Source organism: Protopterus annectens, chromosome 1.part1, assembly GCF_019279795.1.
Source record: "Protopterus annectens isolate FY-2018-M chromosome 1.part1, PAN1.0, whole genome shotgun sequence".
Classification (NCBI taxonomy): domain Eukaryota; kingdom Metazoa; phylum Chordata; order Ceratodontiformes; family Protopteridae; genus Protopterus; species Protopterus annectens.
Window position 1 is genome coordinate 1297214258 of NC_056726.1, and position 22350 is coordinate 1297236607.

The window sequence follows — 22350 nt, forward strand, 5'->3', positions numbered from 1 at the left end:
AAACCTCATTTATCCCTTTCCTTAACCAACCAAAACCATAAAAGTATGTTAATGTCAACCGGGGTGTATTTCCTATGTGGGTAATCTCTGTATTTTTATCATTGTTGTTAATAATAATCCTATTAGTGGACTCATTTCCGTTAATGTTTCCAATCGTAATGGACATAGGAGTATTTCCTAGAAGTGGCATATATCTAATGTTTCTTTGTTTCATAACATCTTTTTTAACCCTTTTTATAAGACCGTCAGGATATCCTCTTTCCTTGAATAATTTGTAAATTGTCCTTATTTCTTCCAAAAACTCATCTCTGTCACTGGTCATTCTGGAGGCTCTTATCATTTGCCCCTTTACCACATTTTTCTTCATAAATAGGGGGTGGTCACTCTCATAGTGAACATAAGAATTGGAAAAACATGTTTTTCTATATATTCTGGATTTATATTTCTTGTCATTTTTGTTTTTACTAATGGTGACATCCAAATAGTTCACTTGATCTGATGTTAAATCAAACGTAAACCTAAGGAACGGTGTAGTACTATTTATATACTGGACAAAGTCTTTTACCTGTTGGGTCGTGCCATCCCATATTATAAAAATGTCGTCCAGAAATCTAAAATATTTCACAATATAATCTTTGTAATTTGATTTTAACACAAAATTCAATTCCCAAAACAACATTATTATATTGGCATATATCGGTGCGCAGGCCAACCCCATTGCTACACCGTCCTTTTGATGGTATATGTCCCCTTGAAAATAGATAAAATTGTTTTTTAATACTAACTCCATACTTTCTAAAACTAATCTGAAGTCATTGTTATTCAGAAACTTAAAATCCACCAACATATGTTCAAACCATGTAAGTCCTATTTCGTGAGGTATAACTGAAAACAGGTCTTTTACATCAATAGTTATGAACAAATATCTATCTTGATATGGGATATCATTAAATTTCTTTAAAAAATCCCAGGAATCAATTAAAATGTGGGGGTAGTCCTTACTTAATTGTTTTAGTTTTGTATCTACCAGTATCGCTAAAGGTTGTGTTTTTGAACCCTGAGATGTAACTATAGGTCTCAGGGGAGGGTTATCAACCTGCTTGTGTATCTTTGGGATTCCAAATATTTCTGGAACTATGGGTTTAGGGACTTTCAAATAATTGTACATATCCACGTCTATTAGGCCTTGTAATAAATTGTCCTGAAGGATGTAGTCTATCTTCCTATAACACATGTTCATTTCGTTTTTAGATGCTAAATTATATCTGTCTTCATTATTTAGGATTTCTAACATCTTTTTAGTGTAGTCCCAGTGGTCCATAAGGACCACACCTCCCCCCTTGTCCGGCTTCATGATTCTTAACTTTTTATTTTCTTGGAGTTTTGTAAGAACTTCTTTTTCCTCTAGAGTTAAATTACTGAAATCTTGTGTTTTCTCATTGGGTACAAACCCTTGTCTTACCATATCTATGATTGTTGTTTCAAAGTTCAAGATATCAGTTTGAAGGGGGGGATTGAACACACTTCTCCTTCTTAATTTGTCACTATTAATGTTGTTCATGTCCTGAAGCAGTAATCCCAAGTTCAATTTTCTAGTAAACAATTTTATGTCTATCAAAACTTCTTCCATTTTTGGCTTTTTCTTTGGTACAAAGGAAAACCCCTTTGTAAATAACCCAAAAAAAGCCGGGGATATTTCTAACTCTGTAAAATTGTAAATGTGAAAATTCTCCATGGAATGTATCCTGCATGGTGTCAAGTCAATTGGCTCGCCTTCATTGTCACAATTTAAAAATGTTGTCCCCTGACCATCCCTATTGTTATTCTGACTCTCATTTAAATTAATAATTTCTGTCAATACTTGACCAATAACTTTTCTATCAAAATGGGAATGTTCTATCTGTGTCTCGTTCCCCTCTGTTGTTTTGCCTGGTAAGGATTCCCTATTGCCTCTGCATATGAAAAGCGTTGACTCTGATTCCTGATTCGTTCTGATCTCCAGGGTCCCTGATCTACCCCTAAAGGGTCATCCTCACTATCTCTCTCTTCATCCACAAGACTTCTATGCCTATTATTGTAAAAAGATTCATCATTTTGATGTTGTTGGAATCCCTGCCCCCCCACTAAATCATCACTTCTATTCCGTCCATTAAAAAATCTCTTGTTACTAGTCCTATGTCCGGGATTTACATAGGCTCTCCCTTCCCTATATTCTCTTAAATCCTGTTCAATTTTGTCACATTTTCTCTTGTAATTTTTGTTCACATTAAAATCAACCTCTTGCAGTACACCACAGTATATGTTTTTATATTCTTGTACTGTAAACAAAAGATCATTGCTAATATCATGATATAACTTGTCAACACATTTTTTACTTGCATTTAAAATTTTTTCATTACTATCTATCATAGCTTTTAATATAGATAGTCCACAGTCATTGAGTAATTCCGTAATAGTATTAAATAACTCTTCATCATTGCGTACATTGTTGGGGTATTTCATCAGTCTAAGTCCCTTAGGGACTATTTTTTGTTCCACACATTTCTTAAGATACCAATTGTCCAAACTGAGATTACGGTACCTGTTAAGCTCCGTTTCAAGAAGCTTACATTTGTCCTTGTATCGATAATTGTCGTCTATGGTTTTGCTTTCATTATATCCATTCTCTATTGTAAACGATTTGTCAAGCCACTCGTTGAAGGTTATGTTGTTGTAGCCCTCTAAAACACGCTGTCCTCTATTGGAATGTGTTTTTCTGTTGTTATTATGACCGCTCGCTCCCTCCCGAACCATGTTGGCGTTTTGTTCAGTTGTAACTTGGACGCGGGAGTTATGCGTCACCACAGCGCCTTCACGAATCACCTCCGCCCGTCTCTCCTCTCCGTTGGGGCTCCGTTGACCACATGGTAATGACCCGGTGAGGTCCAAGGAGACAACCGACCCTGTTGTCTCTTGTGAGTGGGTCCGTATGAGTTGGACCAACTGGCTAAGCAGACTCTGTTCACCTTCCATCATGGGGAACCCGCGTAGCAGAAGTTGCGGAACACTGGTAACCACAGAAGCACAAACCTCCTCCAAAAACACAAAGTTCACAAAAAAGTATATAGTCCGCTTTCCCGCACAATAAAGGGATTTCCTCCAAGGCCAGAAAAAATATATTCCTTCACCGATAGTTGCAAGTAAATGAATTTATTGAATAGCAAACAGTTAAAACAGGATCAGTCCATCATATACCATAAACCAACACCGGTAATCCGTTTCTTGGTTTGGCTAAAAGTTAGCAGCAAACAGCAGCAAACAAACAACACCACCAGCTCGTCTTACATGTTATTTAAAACCAGAGATTGAGCGCGCTTTCGTCCATAGATTACTGGACTTCTTCAGAATCTACATGTTCCATTCAAATAAGCTCTTAAATACATTTCTGTAGGTATCAATTATTCCATTAACATAATCAATTATAATTGCACTTTGTTTTAAAGGTATATGTTAGTTTGATAAAACCTGTCTCATGTGATACGAGCCATTTAAAATGTATGTCTATATAACACTATTACCCATACTAATATATACATAAATCTATATGTGTATTGTCATCCAACCCCTCAATAGCAAACAAACAACAGCTGGTGGTGTTTGTTTGCTGCTGTTTGCTGCTAACTTTTAGCCAAACCAAGAAACGGATTACCGGTGTTGGTTTATGGTATATGATGGACTGATCCTGTTTTAACTGTTTGCTATTCAATAAATTCATTTACTTGCAACTATCGGTGAAGGAATATATTTTTTCTGGCCTTGGAGGAAATCCCTTTATTGTGCGGGAAGGCGGACTATATACTTTTTTGTTAATAAATACATACACACACGCACACACACACACACACACACACACATATATATATATATATATATATATATAAAAATATATGTATCCATAAATATACAGAAATTTATGACAGCTACAAAGACATGCAATCAGAGGGTCATGCTGCTGCAGACTGGAATCCTAAATCTGGAAACTCACTCACTGGAAATATTCCTTAAAATGGGGAACATTGACATTTGTGCTGTAACGGAGACCTGGATAAAGGCAGCAGGAAGCACCCCTGCAGTACCAGTCTATAATTGATTCCACAATTTTTGGCTGCAGAATGTGGACTGAAGCTCCAAAGGTGAGGTTATTTCCATATTCATAAATGATGCACATAGCTCCAGAGTGGTAGACCAACATTATGCATTACAGATCCTGCAGGCATAGCTGACATTGGGTAAGACAGTGGTTCAGGTTGTAGCCTGCTATAGGTCCCCATACATGTCACAAGACTCACACTTCATGTCCATAAACACCCTGGAGAATATTAGTGTCCAATCTAACACTCTCATACTGGTTGACTTCAACTACCCCACCATTAAGTGGGAAAGCTTCTCATGTACCGATGCACATGCCCATCATATCGACCTGGTCCTTCCTAACATGGGCAACTGTTGCTCTACACCAATAGTCAACACCTCCCTTGTTATATCTGAACACAAAGTGATCACCTTTGGAAATCCACAGCCATAATACCCCCACTGCACATGTAACCACCATGAAAAGCCTTTCCAAAGATAACTATGGCCTCATAAAAGCAGAGGTGGCTAACCTCAATGCAGCCATGCAAATGGAGAATAGTTGCATGACAGCTGAATCAAACAACAATGCACTATGAACACATAAACAAATGCATGGATACTGCCTTACCCAACACAACCATGACCCTCACCTCCAAAAAAAGGAAGCTGATCTGGTGGTCCTCAGCCATAAAGTAACCGTACAACAAAAGGAAGGAACCGATGTGGAATAAGGTGAAGTCGCAAGACAGGAAATAAACCCTTATCAGTCTCAATGAATAGTTGAGAGCCCTCATCAAATACTACAACGTTAGCTGTGAGAACAGACTTGGAGCACATAATAAAGACAACCACAAGGCCTCTTACAGTTATGTAAAGAATCTCCATGGCAATACCAAGAATTGTTCTGAGCAAATAGACAATGGTACCTCCCAGACTGAGCCAACAAATAATGCCAATATACTGGCTGGCATCTTGAGTGCAAACAGTACCCCTCAACCCCCCCAACCGACCAGTCACAATGCCAATACACCACCAGGCACCCAGTATTACAGCAGCACAGGTTACAACACCACTGTCCAAGGCCAAGAATACAGCCTCTATGGGACCTGTGAATATCCCTGGCTGTGGTCTACATGAATTACAGAGTGACCTGGCACCTTACCTGTGTGCCTGTTCAAGCACAGCCTCACCTCAGGCTTTGTCCCTACTGAACTGTGCACTGCTACAGTCACTCCTCCAAACAAATGAGGTGTAACTACAGCCCCTGGGAAATACCGCCCCAACTGCCTGACAAGTCTGTTATGCTAAGCTATGGAATGCATCATCATGCACCTAATAAACAGGTATATGGGAATCTGCAGACTCAGTATCCCACACAGTTTACCTTTGTGAAGGGTAGGTCATACCTGCTCATTCGACCTGGTCATCCTCTTGCTGTCAGTCACCTGAGCAGTGGATGAAGGCAAGGTGACACATACAGCCTACATTTATCTTGCCAAAGCCTTTGATAACATTCCCCACTCACTAAGCTCGGCATCAACCCCTATATCACTAGGCGGGAACAGAGGCGCAAACACAGGAGTAGATTGGATATACTGCTGTCATACATTGAGAAAGTTGCAGATGTCACTGGTGTTGTTGTAACATCCTTTATGAGGATTATGACATCGGTAATACCAAAAGATGTGAGTATTTACTGACTGCATTCCCCAGAGTCCACAACTGATTTACCAAGGACACCAACTGTCTGGTGAACACACAAAACATGACAGGCAGACATGTGGCCAGTCTGTGGACAGTGTGCCAGTGGAGAGGTATGTCAGAGACATATCACTGTGAGTCGTGACGTCATACACTAAATGCATGTCCACACAACCCCCGTCAATCTGTCAGTCTACCATGTGTATAACAGCACTGATGACATAGAATCTGTTCACAAATCTGGGAATATGTCCCCCATGTTGGTTGGCTGTCTCCACATGTCCTGTCCTGTGACATATTGTCACCCACTGTATGTGAATCTGTAGGCCACCACCTCTGTAATGTCCCTCACACAGGCAAGGAAATGGGGCAAGACCCAAATTAAGGAATGTCCCATATGTCGGAACTAGCAGTAGTCTCCAGGCCCACAGCACAATACAATGTGGGCACCTACATAGTGGTATGGCTGTAGCAATACTTCACATCTGCACATCTGTACAGAGGACAGACAGAAAGTAGATAGCCAACAGGTTATGCATTAGGATGAGTGTACTGTAAGATACATTTCTGAAACTTAAAGGTATGCCATTACTACATGACAGCAGTCCCCAATGACATGTCCAAAGGACATGGTAGTCTACAGTTAATATCAACATATCAGATCAATGTCCAATAGGAGATACATATAAACATACATCTCAAACACTTAGAACAAGATACTCAGTACTCAGAGTCCAGCGTTGCATGCAGTGGTGTATGGTTCCAGTACTACAATCTGCAATCTATCTACTCTTACTTGAAAAAGCACTGTTAAAAGTACTGACATAATGATACCATATGCGTTAAACTATTACTGTCAACCAGTGCACTGTAGCTGGTGTAATATGCAAGTGTGATTGCATATAACTTGAGATACTACTCATGTATGAAACATATCCAAAGAGAACAGATTGTGGTACTACCCATGTATATCCAGGTGTCCCATGCAGTATACTCACACCCCTTGCTACTGTAATGACAGTACATAGAAGCGTATTATGTACAGGGAATTAAGTACACTTATTAAAGATGTCATTACCCTGCCATTTTATCAGACTGGAATGTGATCACTGGTTACCAAGGCTAAGCTATGGTTAGCAGGTGTAACCATTGCTTAAATGCAAATGCTAAGCAGATTTGCGCACTGGTAAGTGAAGCCCACACTATGTAAGTGCTGTTTTGTTTAACCATACATTAGCGCTGCTTACTATCGAGCAAACCCATGCAAACCCACTCAAAGCTGCTCAAAACTGCCTTAACTACTCTGTAGCCAACAGTCCTTGTTCTGCCTAGCAACAAAATAAACAGCCCTTGCAGGTATTGAACCCCTTGGACACCATAGCATATGCAATTTACCAGTAAGCCACCTCAGCTGTATTGTTTGAGGATGTTTTCTCAAAGGGTTCATATTGCATTATCGCAGACACACTTTGTAGAATGCGTCTTGATTGAACCTAAAAGAATGAAACGGCAAAATAGCGAAGCGGCTTTTCAGTGAATTCTTTCCCTGGGAAAAAATTTGCTTGGCCGCTGTCATTACTTTGCTGTTTTCGTGCACATATATATATTCATACATATACACATATATATAAATACATATATATATATATATATATATATATATATATATATATATATATATATATAGATATAGATATAGATATATATATATATATATAGGGTCTATATTAGAACATCAATGTTTCAAAACTTTGAATGTTCTAATATCGAACTCAATTCAGTGAAAGCTGAAAACATCGAACATACAGAACAGCAAATTTTTTCCTAGAGAAAACATTTGCTGTTCCAAAACACATACACACAACACAAGCACACCAAACAAACAGCAATCCACACACATACACCTAAAATCTTACACTTACCCTTACACTAAACTATACACACACCACTAACTATCCACTTACCTTAACCCAAACCCTAACCCTAAGGTCCGTCACTATCGCACACTCACCTCACCCGCGCCCCAAGCCTAACTCACCTACCCCGCCCTAACCATCATGTCTACACAATCACACACTTACCTGACCCACACCCTAACTCACCTAACCCGCCCAAACCCTCACGTCCACACAATCGCACACATACCTAACCCTAGAAACGGGCAACCAAATTCTTTCCCTAGGAAAAAATTTGATTTGATTTTCTGTTGCTTCGATATTTTCAGCTTTCGCCGAATAGGGTTCGATATGAGAACATTTGAAGTTTTGAAACTTTGATGTTCTAATATAGACCCTATATATATATATATATATATATATATATATATATATATATATATATATATACATACATGTCCCAAAATGCCCATACAAAACTATGCTGCTGAAAGACCAACAGCTGGATACAAAAGCAGCCATGACACTCAAATCTGTTCCCCACCCCCACACACAGTCCAAATAAATGACTGAACAGCACACTGCTACAAAATCATGATAGGCCAGACATACAACAATCTCTTAGCAAAACAAATAAAATGTCTGAACATAGCAAAGAAAAATACAACCAGCCAGAAATTCACACATTTATTATACCCCGATGTCTTGGCCAAAACCTTCAAGGAGTAAACATCACCAGAGATACATGCCTTAATCCAAAGAATAATTAACACCTAATTACATAATTGAATACACAGCCTCCAATTACACTCGTCATTTAACCCCCTACAGGATAAAGTATAGCAGTTAATATTAATACATTGAAGTCTGTACATAACAATTGTCCTTTTATGAATGTTTCATCACACTGAAGAACAGATGTTTTCAGAAACAGTACCTTGAGACCCACTACTGTCCCCATGGTATGATTTATTCAAATGTACAGCTATAGAACTGACATATTTCTTATCAGTAATATGTCTGTAATGTTCTAAAAGCCTAGTTTTAAAACATGTGTTACTGTCCCCCACATAAAATGTTACAAGGCCATCTCAGAGCATTCTCGATACACCAACCTCTTGAACGCATAGGCTTCAACATGTTTCCCAGCCATTCCGCTCAGCAGGAATTACAGCACTAAATAATGATAGATCAGTATACCTACCCATCTACTACTGTATGACATCTGGACAAAGCCTGACATAATTGGTGGACAGACGCCCAAATACATGGCCATACATGAAATATTGCTGTTATACATTGAGAAAGTTGCTGGTGTTACAAGGTTTGTTGTAACATATCTTTTCTGAGGGATATAAAGTCAGAAAAAAGGGTGTTACCATCTACATAATGCAATCACCAGAGTATGTTACTGATTTTCCAAGGACAACACCTGTCGGGGGAACAGCCCATACATAACAGGCTAACCTGTGGCCATTATGTGGATGGCCCTACAGTTGAGAGCAATGCAGAGACACAACTTTGTCAGATTGAAACCCATGCAGAAGTATCATGTGCAGACAAACCCTGTTAAACTAGCAGTATTCCAAACATATAACAGCGATACTCACATTCTGCTCCTAAGTCCTGAACCTTCCCACCATTTATTTGGCTTATCTCCACAAGTCTTGTTGTAAGAGGTAGTAGCCCACACAACTCCAGGATGTCTTCCTCACAAGTAACTGAAAGGGCCAACGCCCACATGGATACTCATTTATAGGAGTGTGTTGCCATGACATTGGCTATTAGATTTACTACACAGCTGCTCTGCATGCAGTTAGCAAGTGGGGAAACCCAATAGGTGCACAGGCTATCACCTACAAAAGCCATAGTGCTACCTATTCAAACCAGCTCTATCCCTGTAGTGCAGAGAGAGAGAGAGAGAGAGAGAGAGAGAGAGAGATAACAAATGAGACATAAAGTGGAAAAGAGAAGAAAGAAAAAAGGTAAGTGGAACATGTAAGCAAGTAATTGAATGTAGTACTTAGTCTGTAATAATGGGAAATTTGATTTGGAGGAATATCTGTCCCAACAAGACATGCTATACTAATGTCCTGCTAAACAGCTGCTATGGCCATAGCATTTGGCCCTCTCTGCAGTGGGAGATATCACAGACATACCTCTCAACCGTACAGATCTTCACAGAATGTCCACATTTTACCATTATTTATTTTTGTCTGTTCCTCTTGAGATCTTTACTTTCTTGGCAAATTGCTGAGGATTGAAGTCATCAGGTAATGACAAACACTTGAGTTTAAGACTCCACATCCTTAAGAATATTCACTGTAATGCTAAATGTATCATTCTACGAATTTCCTATGTTTGTAGCAGGTATATTCATAGTCTGTCCCTATTTATCCCCCCATCATTTTAGGCATTGTCCAGATGTGATGCTCTCAGAGGTTGTGAGGTGGGAACACAGCTCAGGAGCCTGACTCACTTGGGAAAGGACAGTTCATATATGACAACTGCAGGGGTGTCTTTCAAACAGTTGTGACTGTGCCACTGCTAGGCCAGTTAATGGAATGTTTTCCATATCCATGTTACCTGTGATTATGAGTATGACACATGTATCCTTTGTAAAGCTAAGATACCTATAGAAGGTGGTTGCATAGTTTGTAAAAAAGTCAAGTGGCACAGTGGTTAAGATGTATGCCTTGTAAATCACAAGGTGCAAGGTTTGAATCTCACTCTTGGCAAGAGTTTGCAAATTGAAGGTATATATTTAAAAAAGTCAAGTGGCACAGTGGTTAAGATGTATGCCTTGTAAATCACAAGCTGCAAGGTTTGAATCTCACCCTTGGCAAGAGTTTGCAAATTGAAAATATATATTTTGGGCATGTGAGAATAATGCTCTATACAAACATATTAATGCACATGGAATAAATCATAGGTTTAAATTTAGGGTAATCGATAGAATTTATATATCAAGTAGAGGTGGTGACATAGGGAATCTTTTAGAAATTAGAGAGTATGAATGGATCATTAGACTACCAGCTGATAGTCTTCCTGGTCTGAACTCTGCTATTTCTTTAAAACCTATTTTAATTAGAATACAACGTACAAAGTTGAAACAATAAACTCTAAGATATGTTTTATTTTTATTTTTATATGATATATATATATATTTCGTATATGTCTAGATATATATTGCTTATAGCACATATTTAAATTATGTATTATTTATTTAGAGTATTTAATTCTAAATGTTTTAATGTCTATATGTTTTTATTAATTTTCTTGATCATATGACTTTTGGGCTGCAAGTCATGTGATAGTATTGGGTTCTTATTTAAGTCATTGTTTGTGATTTAACCTGTATTAAGCACTGAGGAAGGGTGTATAACCTGAAAGCTTTGCGTGTTATATAAAGGTTTTTTTCTTCTCAACTGTGTGAGTTATTTAGCTATATGGACACAGCAGTACCTGACCTGTATATCCAGCCTCCACCAAGGTAGAGTAATCCCCTTTGATGGACAGCAGCAATACATAAACCACATAATAGTTGGCTACATTAGCTGTACAGGGACACATAGGTGCAGGCAACAACTTTGTAGCAAGTCCACCTATATCTGAGCAAGCAGGCAAGTTCACAGGTGGCATCCTGTAAGGCTGACTATGACTATGAATTGGACATATCCACACCACCAAGGACAATTGCAACCATGTCTCCACATATGTTGTAAGTCTCAGATGAACCAACACAATTCACCCTGTACTAGGGGTAAAGAACACCTCATATGCACATGCCATGGATATAGGCAACCTGCATCACACAGATTAGGTGGGAACATCACCATTCTGTCCACCCCAGTCATACATGGAGATATACACATCAACCACACTCCTCCCCACAGCAATGGTGCGCATCCATGGGACCGGACAACATCCCAGGCTGCATTTTACATGAACTTCAGAACAAACTGGCTCCCCACTTAAGCACCATGTTCAGTAATAGCCCCACATCAGGCTTTGTACCCAATGAATGGTGCACAGCAATGGTTATCATCACTCCACAAAGGGGGAGCCACCACTGATCCTGAGAACTATCGACCTATTAGCCTGATGAGCCTGGTCTGCAAGGCCATGGAATGTTTCATCATGGAACTCATAAACAAAGACATTGGTAACCTCCAAACTCTGGATCCCACCCAGTTTGGGTTTGTGAAAGGAAGATCATGCCTCCTGAACCTGATCGACTTCTTTGAGGCAGTCACCAAAGCCATAGATGAGGGTAAGGTGGTTCACACAGCCTATCTTGACCTCGCCAAGGCTTTCGACACCACCCCCTATTCTGGAATTATAGCTAAACACACTAAACTTGGTATAAATCCCTATGTCACAAGATGGGTTGCCAACTGGCTCACTGACAGAACCCACACTGTAAAAGTTGCAGACTCCAAATCTGACCTTAAAGCAGTGACAAGTGGAGTACCACAGGGTTCCATCCTGGGACCTCTCCTGTTTGGTATCTACTTCTCTGAAGTACAGGCTAACACAAATGGCCTCTGGCTTATGAAGTTCGCAGATGACTGCAAACTAGGAGCCATAGTCAAGTCCCCAAATGATGTGGACATCCTCCAGAAGGGCCTCGCTGAGACAGATGCCTGGTGTCAGAGCCAATGCCTCAAGCTCAATGCCAAAAGTGCAGTGTCATCCCCTTTGGTAAAAACTCTGTACCCATGAACTACCACATAGGCAGCAATCTACTTAACACTGAATGTGTGATAAGAGACCTTGGGATTCAGGTGGACAGTAGTCTCTCCTTTGATAGTCACATTGTCACAGTAGTCAGGAAGTCCTTCTATGTGGCACACCTCATTATAAAAGGGTTCCCATCCAGGAAAAAAGAGGTCATTGTTCTCCTCTACTCAACACTCATTAGACTCATTATACAGTACAATGCCCCTTTTGGAATGTACCTCACAAGACATCTGCAGCAGCTGGAAAGGCCACAGAAGTACCTCACAAAGAGGATTACTGGCCTCAAACAAATGCCCTACACTGACAGCCTCAAAAAACTCCAGCTTTCCTCCATAGCATATTGCCTAGTCCGAGGTGATCTCTGCCTAACATATAAAGCTATGTCAAACCCAGAGCTGTTGGACATGCTACACCTAAAGAAATCCCAATCCCTCCGAGCTACACGCTCTAGGGACCTAAAGCTTGTCACCACAGTAAACAGGACATGCTGGAGGGATAGATTCCTATCACAGAGACTTCCCATACTCTGGAACAGGCTACTCATCTATGTCAAGCAAAGTTCTTCATTAGCACTCTTCAAGAAAAATCTTGATGAGTGGATGGGAAATAGGAAATACACCCCGGGGATCACTTCTTTGTCTCTGCTCGACAGTGGCACAGGAAAATAACTTTCTTGGGTGGTGTAAGCCAGGAGACCTTGTTGGCTAGGCTTACGTAGGCCCTTGAGCTGATAGCCTAGTACCTACCTATGAACCTATGTACATATTGCCTACTGATGGCAACAATAGCATATCTCCATGGGGCATAATAACATCAGTGTCTGCCTCCTACATGAACTCAGGCATGTGCTCAAAGCTCCATCACACACCACATTCAAACACAGACCTGCCACCATACACACACCATCCACATGGAAGATGACCACTGTCAACCCTCTACACAGAAATGAGTGGAGGATAGAGGATTATGCAATCAAGTGTCCAACACTGGGGGCAATAAGATGGCTCAGGGCCAGGCGTGTAATGCAAGATGCTATAGCCATGATAGCTTGGTTTCTGGGGTAGTCTGGATTATTTGCAAGTAATATCCAGTGTTGATGTGCATTTTACAACCGTATGAGGTCCTGTGACCTTTTCCTGTTCATGTCTTCCAGGTAACATGCAGAGTGCTTGCCTACCAGGATTCTCTGTTGGGGAAACAGACATCACCACCAAGTATGTGATTGGACATTATGCCTTGTCATGTGGTTGGAGAGCAGAAGATGTATGGGAGAGGACTGCCCTGTGGAACAGTGTGGTCTACAGGGTAAATGATGCCAGAATGCACATCAGAAGTTATGTGCATGTGCAGCATTAAGCCACCGACCTCAAATGCCATGCTCATCAATGGGCTGCTGCTGTAGCAAGGGACTGGCTAGATACAGGTGGGGGCCCAGCCATACAGCCCCCACTGACACTCACCAAAGAACTCCTCACCATACTTGGGCCACACACTGAATGCACAAGCCATGACAATAAGGGAAGCATTGTGGTGGTGGGTTACACACACACACACACACACACACACACACACACACACACACACACACACACACACACACACACACACAGTGGGGATTACTACACTAATGTATCAGACATACATGTATCTGTACTGTATCTGTATGCATGTGTCAGGTCCGATTGCAGTTGTGGATGGGGTTTTCTAATGCACAGAGGTGCACATCTATGGTGAGGACAGCACATTGTGTATTATTGCAGTTAGTACTGTAGATTTGCAGACATGCTGCATCCATCCTGTGCCAAAGCCACATGTGCGTCTGCTGACAATAACCCCCTCTCACAACTATGTATGACCCTCTGGTCTACATATGGGACAACAGCCTGAAGCTGGTGGGTATTAAATTGTTATGTTGTTGCCTGGCAAATAATACCCCAGGCATGTGAAGTGCATGCAATTTACTATGCACACAACCATCAGGAATAGCTATATTGCTTTATGTAATAGCTATATTGCTTGTTGTGCATGTTCACTTATGCTGGGGTTAACTGTATTGCATCACAGTGGTCACCACTGGGGCCTATCTGATGTGAATTCAACATTATTGTAGCATACCTCACAACTTTTCAGTGCCAAGATGTCTGGATGAGGCCACCAAATTGTGCTGGACAAATGTCCTAAGGTAAGGTCATGCGTGACACATTACTGGTATACAGTGGATATAAATTGTGTACACACCCCTCTTAAGATGCAAAGCATTCCTGTTACATACTAATTAGGACTACAGTATGACAGTCAATACCTCTTCCAGCCTTTAATATGACCCATAACAGGTACAGTTCACTTGTAAAACCAAGCATCTGGACTCATGTATTACACCTACAAGGCAGGCCACCTGTGAGGGTGGAAGACGTCCTATCAGCATGATGTTTCAGTCAGGTATGATACCTCAATCTGCCATATGTGTCAGTACACTCACTGTGGCCTATTTGGCTATAATATCACATACATGGGCATTGTTAAGGCATGCAGATTACTTCTGACCACTTACAGGTTTCAAACATATGGATATTCCAGACACATCTGTACAGAGGACTGTAAAATGGTTTAACCTGCTGCATATGAGGTAGATGCTGTCACCACACTATATAAAGTAATGGCAGCAGGAGGTGGTCACCAGCCGTGCATCGTATACACATCAAAATGGTATAAGCCACACATGACATGTCCTCACACACACACACACACACACACACACACACACACACACACACACACACACACACACACACACACACACACACACACACACACACAAACAGTTGCCCACATTAGAATTATAACTCCTGCCTATCTAGGTATTCCTACTATAGTACTACGCAGTTATCAGATGCGCCACAGAGTTTATACATTTTCACCTCTTCCAAAGGTACTTCTAAGGTGGATGACATCAACAGGTCTACTAAACTGGAGTGAAGGGAAGTGTAAAAGATAGTACACAGGTCAAAAATGGTATGAGCCAGACAGTACATGATTCACACACACATATACACTTGCCAATATTGGGATTAGAACTCCTGCCTATCTACAGATTCCTACTTTAGGTGCTACACAGTTATGAGATGCGCCACAGAGATTATACATTTCCATCTCAACCAAAGGTACTTCTGAGGTGGAAGACATCAACAGGTCTACTAAATTGAAGTGAAGGGAAGTACACAGGTCAAAAATGGTATGAGGCAGACAGTACATGATTCACACACACACATACTTAGCAGTATTGGGATTAGAACTCTTGCCTATCTAGGGATTCCTACTATAGTGGTACGCAGTTATGAGATGCACCACAGAGGTTATCCATTTCAAGTTCAACCAAAGGTACTTCTGAGGTGGATGACATCAACAGGTCTACTATATTGGAGTGAAGGGAAGTGTAAAGGTTAGTACACAAGTCAAAAATGGTATGAGCAGATAGTACATGATTCACATACACACACACACACACACACACACACACACACACACACACACACACACACACACACACACACACACACACACACACACACACCTGCCAGTATTGGGATTAGAACTCCTGCCTGTCTAGGTATGTCTACTATAGTGTTATGTAGTTACCTCATGCGCTACAGAGCTTACTGAACTTTCACATGGCCAAAGCTGCTGATAACTGCACAGCTGTGGTAAAGTATTACAGGTGGCAGACAGTCTGCCATCTTTTCCACTCATACATCATGCTAGTTCTTTCTGTCTTGCACTTCAACTAGCATTATGGCTTGACACTTCACCAGGTTATTGTATCATGAAGTGCGGCACACCTGTGAACTGTCAGCAGTACACGTTCATCACAGATGTCGTCCCAGTACTTACTAGTTATGTCCACCCCTCCTGGCATGTTTGAAGGGTGGTTATCTGTGCTTTCACCTATTGACCTGGTATACATGTCCATTCTTGGGCACTGTTGCAAATGTCGCATGTACACACACAACCGTCCCCTCTAAAATCCAAACACTCAGACCTGTGAGGGTTACCCATATATCACCCAATGTGGACATATGCACTCTCCAGCAAAGAATGGACTAGCAGGTCAAGAGGATAAGATCAACACCTGCACCACACCATGTGGAATGTGTAGCTCACCATGACACCCACTTTGACAGCCATGACATACATTGAAAAGCCACACACCCACCTTCCCAGATGCACTCAAGGGACATATGCCCAAACAGCACAGACCAGCAAGGCAGACACCCACTTAGACACCGTGACATGGCACATGCCAAGGGACACATATTTAACCTACACTGTAGTGCTCCCAACCTAAGCCCCTAAGGTTAACCACCTTGCACAATACAGTGATCATGGGTAACTCAGTACTGAGGCACATACATCCCACTCACTAGGTTGAATATGGAGCAGGTAACAGCCAAATATCAATCATATGCCAGGATCTAACACATGACACAGCCAGTCATGTCACTCCATAACAAGTATCACTTTGTATCCATGTGGGTGTGAATGAATTGGGGCACACCTCCCTGGACTACATGACAGGAGACATGATTGAACTCTTTGATTATGCGGTTCAGGCAGGTGTGACAGTTGCCCTGGGCAATGTACCGCTGTCACCCAGAATGATGCCGCAGTATTATCAACAGATGGTTGACTGCAACATTGGCTTACATGTTATATGTCATTCTCACGGGATCCAGGACCTGTCTGCCTGGGATGGCATGATTGCCAGAATCCAATGACTTGCCATGGATGTCCTACATCTGTCACCGCTGGGTTGCCAGGTACTGGCTACATGTCTTGCCACCCCTATGGTGCCATATTAGGCAGTGTTCCTAATGTTATTACCACCATAACGGCTACACATGTATGCAATCTGAGGGTCATGCTGCTCAACAGTGGACATCTAACTGTCAGGATGCAGTCACTCATAGCAGTTGGAGTGGAGGACACGTCTGCTGTAATGGAGAAGTGGTTCACAGCAGCAGACAGCAGATCTGCTGTATCAGGCTATGACGCATTCCACAGCTGTCAGCCCCCAAACATGGTCCACTCCACACCTCCACAGGTGGTGTTGTCTCCATATTCATTATGGATAGGAACACCTCCAGACTAGCATTCCATCAAAATGCATTGGAGATACTTCCAGTACAACTGCTGTGGGGTAATGGTACTATCCAGACTGCAGCCTTCTATGGGTCCACATATATGTCCCTAGACTATCAATTCACATTCCTCAACACCCTGTCATCTATGATGGTCCATTGCAATACTGACATATTACGAGTCTTCAACTAACCCTCCATCACCTGGGGAATGTAGCCAATTACCAGTACAGTGGCTCAACACTTCTGGGATTCATCATTTCCATTGTCCTAGACCAGCTCATACTGACCCCTGGTAGAGGATGCAACAACCTTGACCTGTGTTGACCACTTAAATATGGGACCATTGCTCATCCCCAGATGTCAATCCCTGCATGGTGAGAGTCACACAAGGCTGTAATCAACATGGAAATCAACATGTCAGCCACACCCCCCACAAAGATAACCATCTGGCAAAAACTGTCCAAAGCTGACTTTGCAGCCATGAAAACAGGGGTGGATGTCTTCACTGCACCCATGGCAATGGGATGTAGCTGCATGACTATGGATTCATACACATAGGCACTGTACAAACAGGTACATAAATGCATGGAACTAGCCAGAGCCAACAGAACCTAGACAATGTCCTCCAAACACTGGGAGACAATGTGATGGTCCCCTGCCATTACTAAAGTATACATCATAAGGAGGAGACTGTTACAGGAAAGGTGGTGTCCTATAACTGTTGAACTCCCTTGTTAGCCTCAAACACAACTTTGGATCCCTCATGGAGTCCCTGACAGGCATCTATGGCAGCAGAGATGCAGCAGACACTGACAACAGTCACAACAACCTTGATAGTTACATCAGCAACCTCCACAGCAGTAAACACAAGTGCTGCAAGTTACTGCACACAGCTAATACCTATCCTGAGACAACAGATATTGGGCACAGTCTTGGCAATACATTCAGTGCCAGCTTTACCCCTCTCTTCCCCAACAGGTGAAGTGCTGAGTTTTTCACATGCTGTATCCCATGGCTGTTCTAGGCATATGTGTGCCACCAGGATGTGGCCCTGCAGCAAGGCCAGGGGTATGGCAGTGTGGTGACACATCCACCATGTCATGTGCAGGGTACAGTATGTGCACGGTAATTCCCGGTCTGTAACACAGTGATTGCATATGCCTCACAGATTATAAGGCTGAGGGTTGCACATAGGTACATGTTTTTGTACGTCCGTTTTAGAATGGTGAATGGTACATGTTCTGGTTTGGACACATCTCCGATTGCTAATAACCACAGCCACATGGGATATTCATTAACCAAACACACTGGGATTACTAGTCTCACACACACACACACACACACACACACACACACACACACACACACTTGCCAGTACTGAGATCCATAGGTTCATTGCTTCATAGGTGTGTAGTAGGTGAATGGGCCTGAAGGGTCTACAAGGCTAGCCCAAGGCAATGCCTTGGTATCAGGCCACATGGGAACAGTCCCCAGTGTGGCTCAGGAGTATAGTCACTGGAGTGGTCCCCATGGGTGGGTTTTGTATTCCCCATCCACTCATCCAGGTTTCTATTGTGGGTGGCCAGTGATGTGCACTGCTTCCCATTTATGTGATCTATATTCTATAACATGGACAGTGTCTGGGTTATGCACATGTCGCACATGCATGTTCTTTGACATGTGGAAATGTGCTTGAGGTCTCTGGCACATGTTGTGTGGACAGATTGGTATCTTCTGATGTAACATTCCTGACCTCATTTTGTGAGACCTGGCTATGTAACTGAGGTAGTGACTGCACCTACATTGACAGTATGATAAGGGTATTCAATGGAGTTAGTGGCATCTGTCCATACAGGGCATGTGTATAAGGCATGGTATTCCCTTTGTGGGGTACGATTGCAGACTCTACAGTTGTTGCAGGTGTCCAGTGGGGAACATGGCAAAAGGGCCACTGTACAAATTGATTGGGCTACTGAGGGGATAGAACAGGGTGCCATGTCATTTTACTTGCTGGATAACACACACACTCAGTCAGGTGATGTAACACATCAAAGTACTTTCTGATGTCAGTGGCACTGTTATGGTCAACAGGCATGTAGTCCACTGCAATCACACCGTGGGTACTATCTGTGAAGCAGTATGCTGGGGAACTACCAATATAGTGGTTATTACCTAGCCAAGTGTGTTTGTGTATGATACGTGGGTGGAGAGTGGTCTCTGAGTAATAGAAGGGTTGCCTGTATTGTTCACTAATCCATACTGTCACATTTAGGGTTGTGGATTGTCTACACCAAACTCTCCAGTGTTTGACAACTGTTGGCCTTGTAATATGGACATTGTGACATATACTAGGTCATCAACATAATAATTTAGCAAAACCCACCCCCCAATAGGTCCTGTTATGACACAATCACACCGACTCCCACACAGGATACTGCCAGTACTGAGTTTCAACCCCCTACCTAGTTATGCATTGCTACTACACTGTACTGCATTTATTGTACATGCCACAGAGCTTATAGGATGGATGTTGTCCCAAGGTACTTCTAAGGTGAAGAACATCACCAGCCCTTGTAAATACTTGCATTGGGTGATGTAGTGGGTGAGAGATTCCATAAAATATTTTACCTTACACACACATTTACATTTGCCAGGGGTGAGGTTCAAACCTCTATCTATCTTTTCAGACCATTATGTTGCACATTTACCACATGCATCACTGACCTTACATGGTTTAAGTTTGGCAACAGGTACTTCTAAGGTGGATGATATCTGCAGGACTGCTAAAGTCAGGCACTGAGATGTGTACTGGGTGTAAATGAGGCCAAAAACTTTGAAGTATGGACATACATATGTAGGCATATGTACATACATAAACACTTGCCAAGGATGAGATCCAAATCCATACCTATGTAGTTATTTCTACTACATTGTTCCACATTTATCACATGCACCATTGAGCTTACATATTGGAGAACTGTGCAAAGGTATCTTTGAAGGTGAGTCACATCAGCAGCAGTGCTAAAGGAGGGGTAAGGGAAGTGTTGTAAGTCTGAATGACCACAAAATCAGGTCTCTACAAGGATACACGCACTCTGTCACACAAACACTCATATTTACACAGTTGCCAGGATCGGAACTCCTCCCTATCTAGTTTGCTAGACTATAGTATTACACAGTTATCGCATGCACCATGGAGCTTATATGTTGGAGAGCTGTCCAAAGGTATTTTTGAAGGTGAGTCACATCAGCAGCAGTGCTAAAGGGTAAGGGAAATGTTGTAAGTGTGAATGACCACAAAATCAGGTCTCTACAAGGATACACACACTCTGTCACACAAACACTCACATTTACACAGATGCCAGGATTGGAACTCCTCCCTAACTAGTTTGCTACACTATAGTATTACACAGTTATCGCATGCGCCATGGAGGTTATATGTTGGAGAGCTGTCCAAAGGTATCTTTGAAGGTAAGTCACATTAGCAGCAGTGCTAAAGGAGGGGTAAGGAAAGTGTTGTAAGTGTGAATGACCACAAAATCAGGTCTCTACAAGGATACACACACTCTGTCATACAAACACTCACATTTACACAGTTACCAGGATCAGGATTGGAACTCCTACCTAACTAGTTTGCTACATTATAGTATTACACAGTTAGCAGACGGGCCACAGAGCTTATATGTTGGGGAAGCTGTCCAAAGGCATCTTTGAAGGTGAGTGACATCAGCAGCAGTGCTGAAGTAGGAGTACAGGAGATTTAGTGGGTGTGAATGGCCTCAACCACATTCATCTAGAAACACACACACACACACACACACACACACACACACACACACACACACACACACACACACACACACACACACATGCACATACTCACACACAACTTTACATTTTACAGGACTGAGATTACAACTGGTACATGGATACCTATTTGTACTGTAGTGTTACACAGTTATCACAAGCACCACTGACACTATAGGGCTGAGGGTTAACCAAAGGTATTTCTACAGTGAATGACATCAGCACATTATGTGATATTGGCCAATGGGATGTGTAGTGGGTGGGACAGGCCTCATAATGGGTTTCTCTCTGTCGCTGTCTGTCTTTCACTTCCCTAAGTCTCTGTGTGTGTATGTATGACATATTATATTATTTTTGTCTTAGATATGTGTGTGTACTCCTATCCAATGTGTGTGTGTGAAGTATCAATGGTGTACATTTTGGTGTGTGTGCACAGACAGCTGCGAATAACCGATAACTGTAGTCCACTGTGTTGTGAGACATGGGCTTCATTTCTCTAAGTGTAGGAGCATGCCCAGTATGACCTTCTATATTGAGTGTGGGCATCCATTCCAGGGAGGGTTGGACTCCAGTTCAGGGTTTTGTGTGCTACAGCTACACTTAGCAAACTGTTTCTGCAGGATATCTGTAGATAGGTTGCCAATATGGAGGCACAATGGGCTTAACATACAGGGGATACTTTAACTATTGCTGTCTGTGCTGCTTGTGTGACATGTTTGGTTGTAGCATAGATATTCTGACAAATGTACTGTTTTACACTGTGATGTGTCATGTCATCAACTATTGACAGTTATCATTCTTTGCTCACAGTTATTTACCAGGAAATACGAGATGAATGGAGCTGAGAACAATATTTTGAGGCATATAGTCTACACATTCTGGCACACACCTGCCATTGTGGAGGGGTAGCTACAGACAATAGACTGCTGGTTCTGTGTAAATGGTGCAGCACC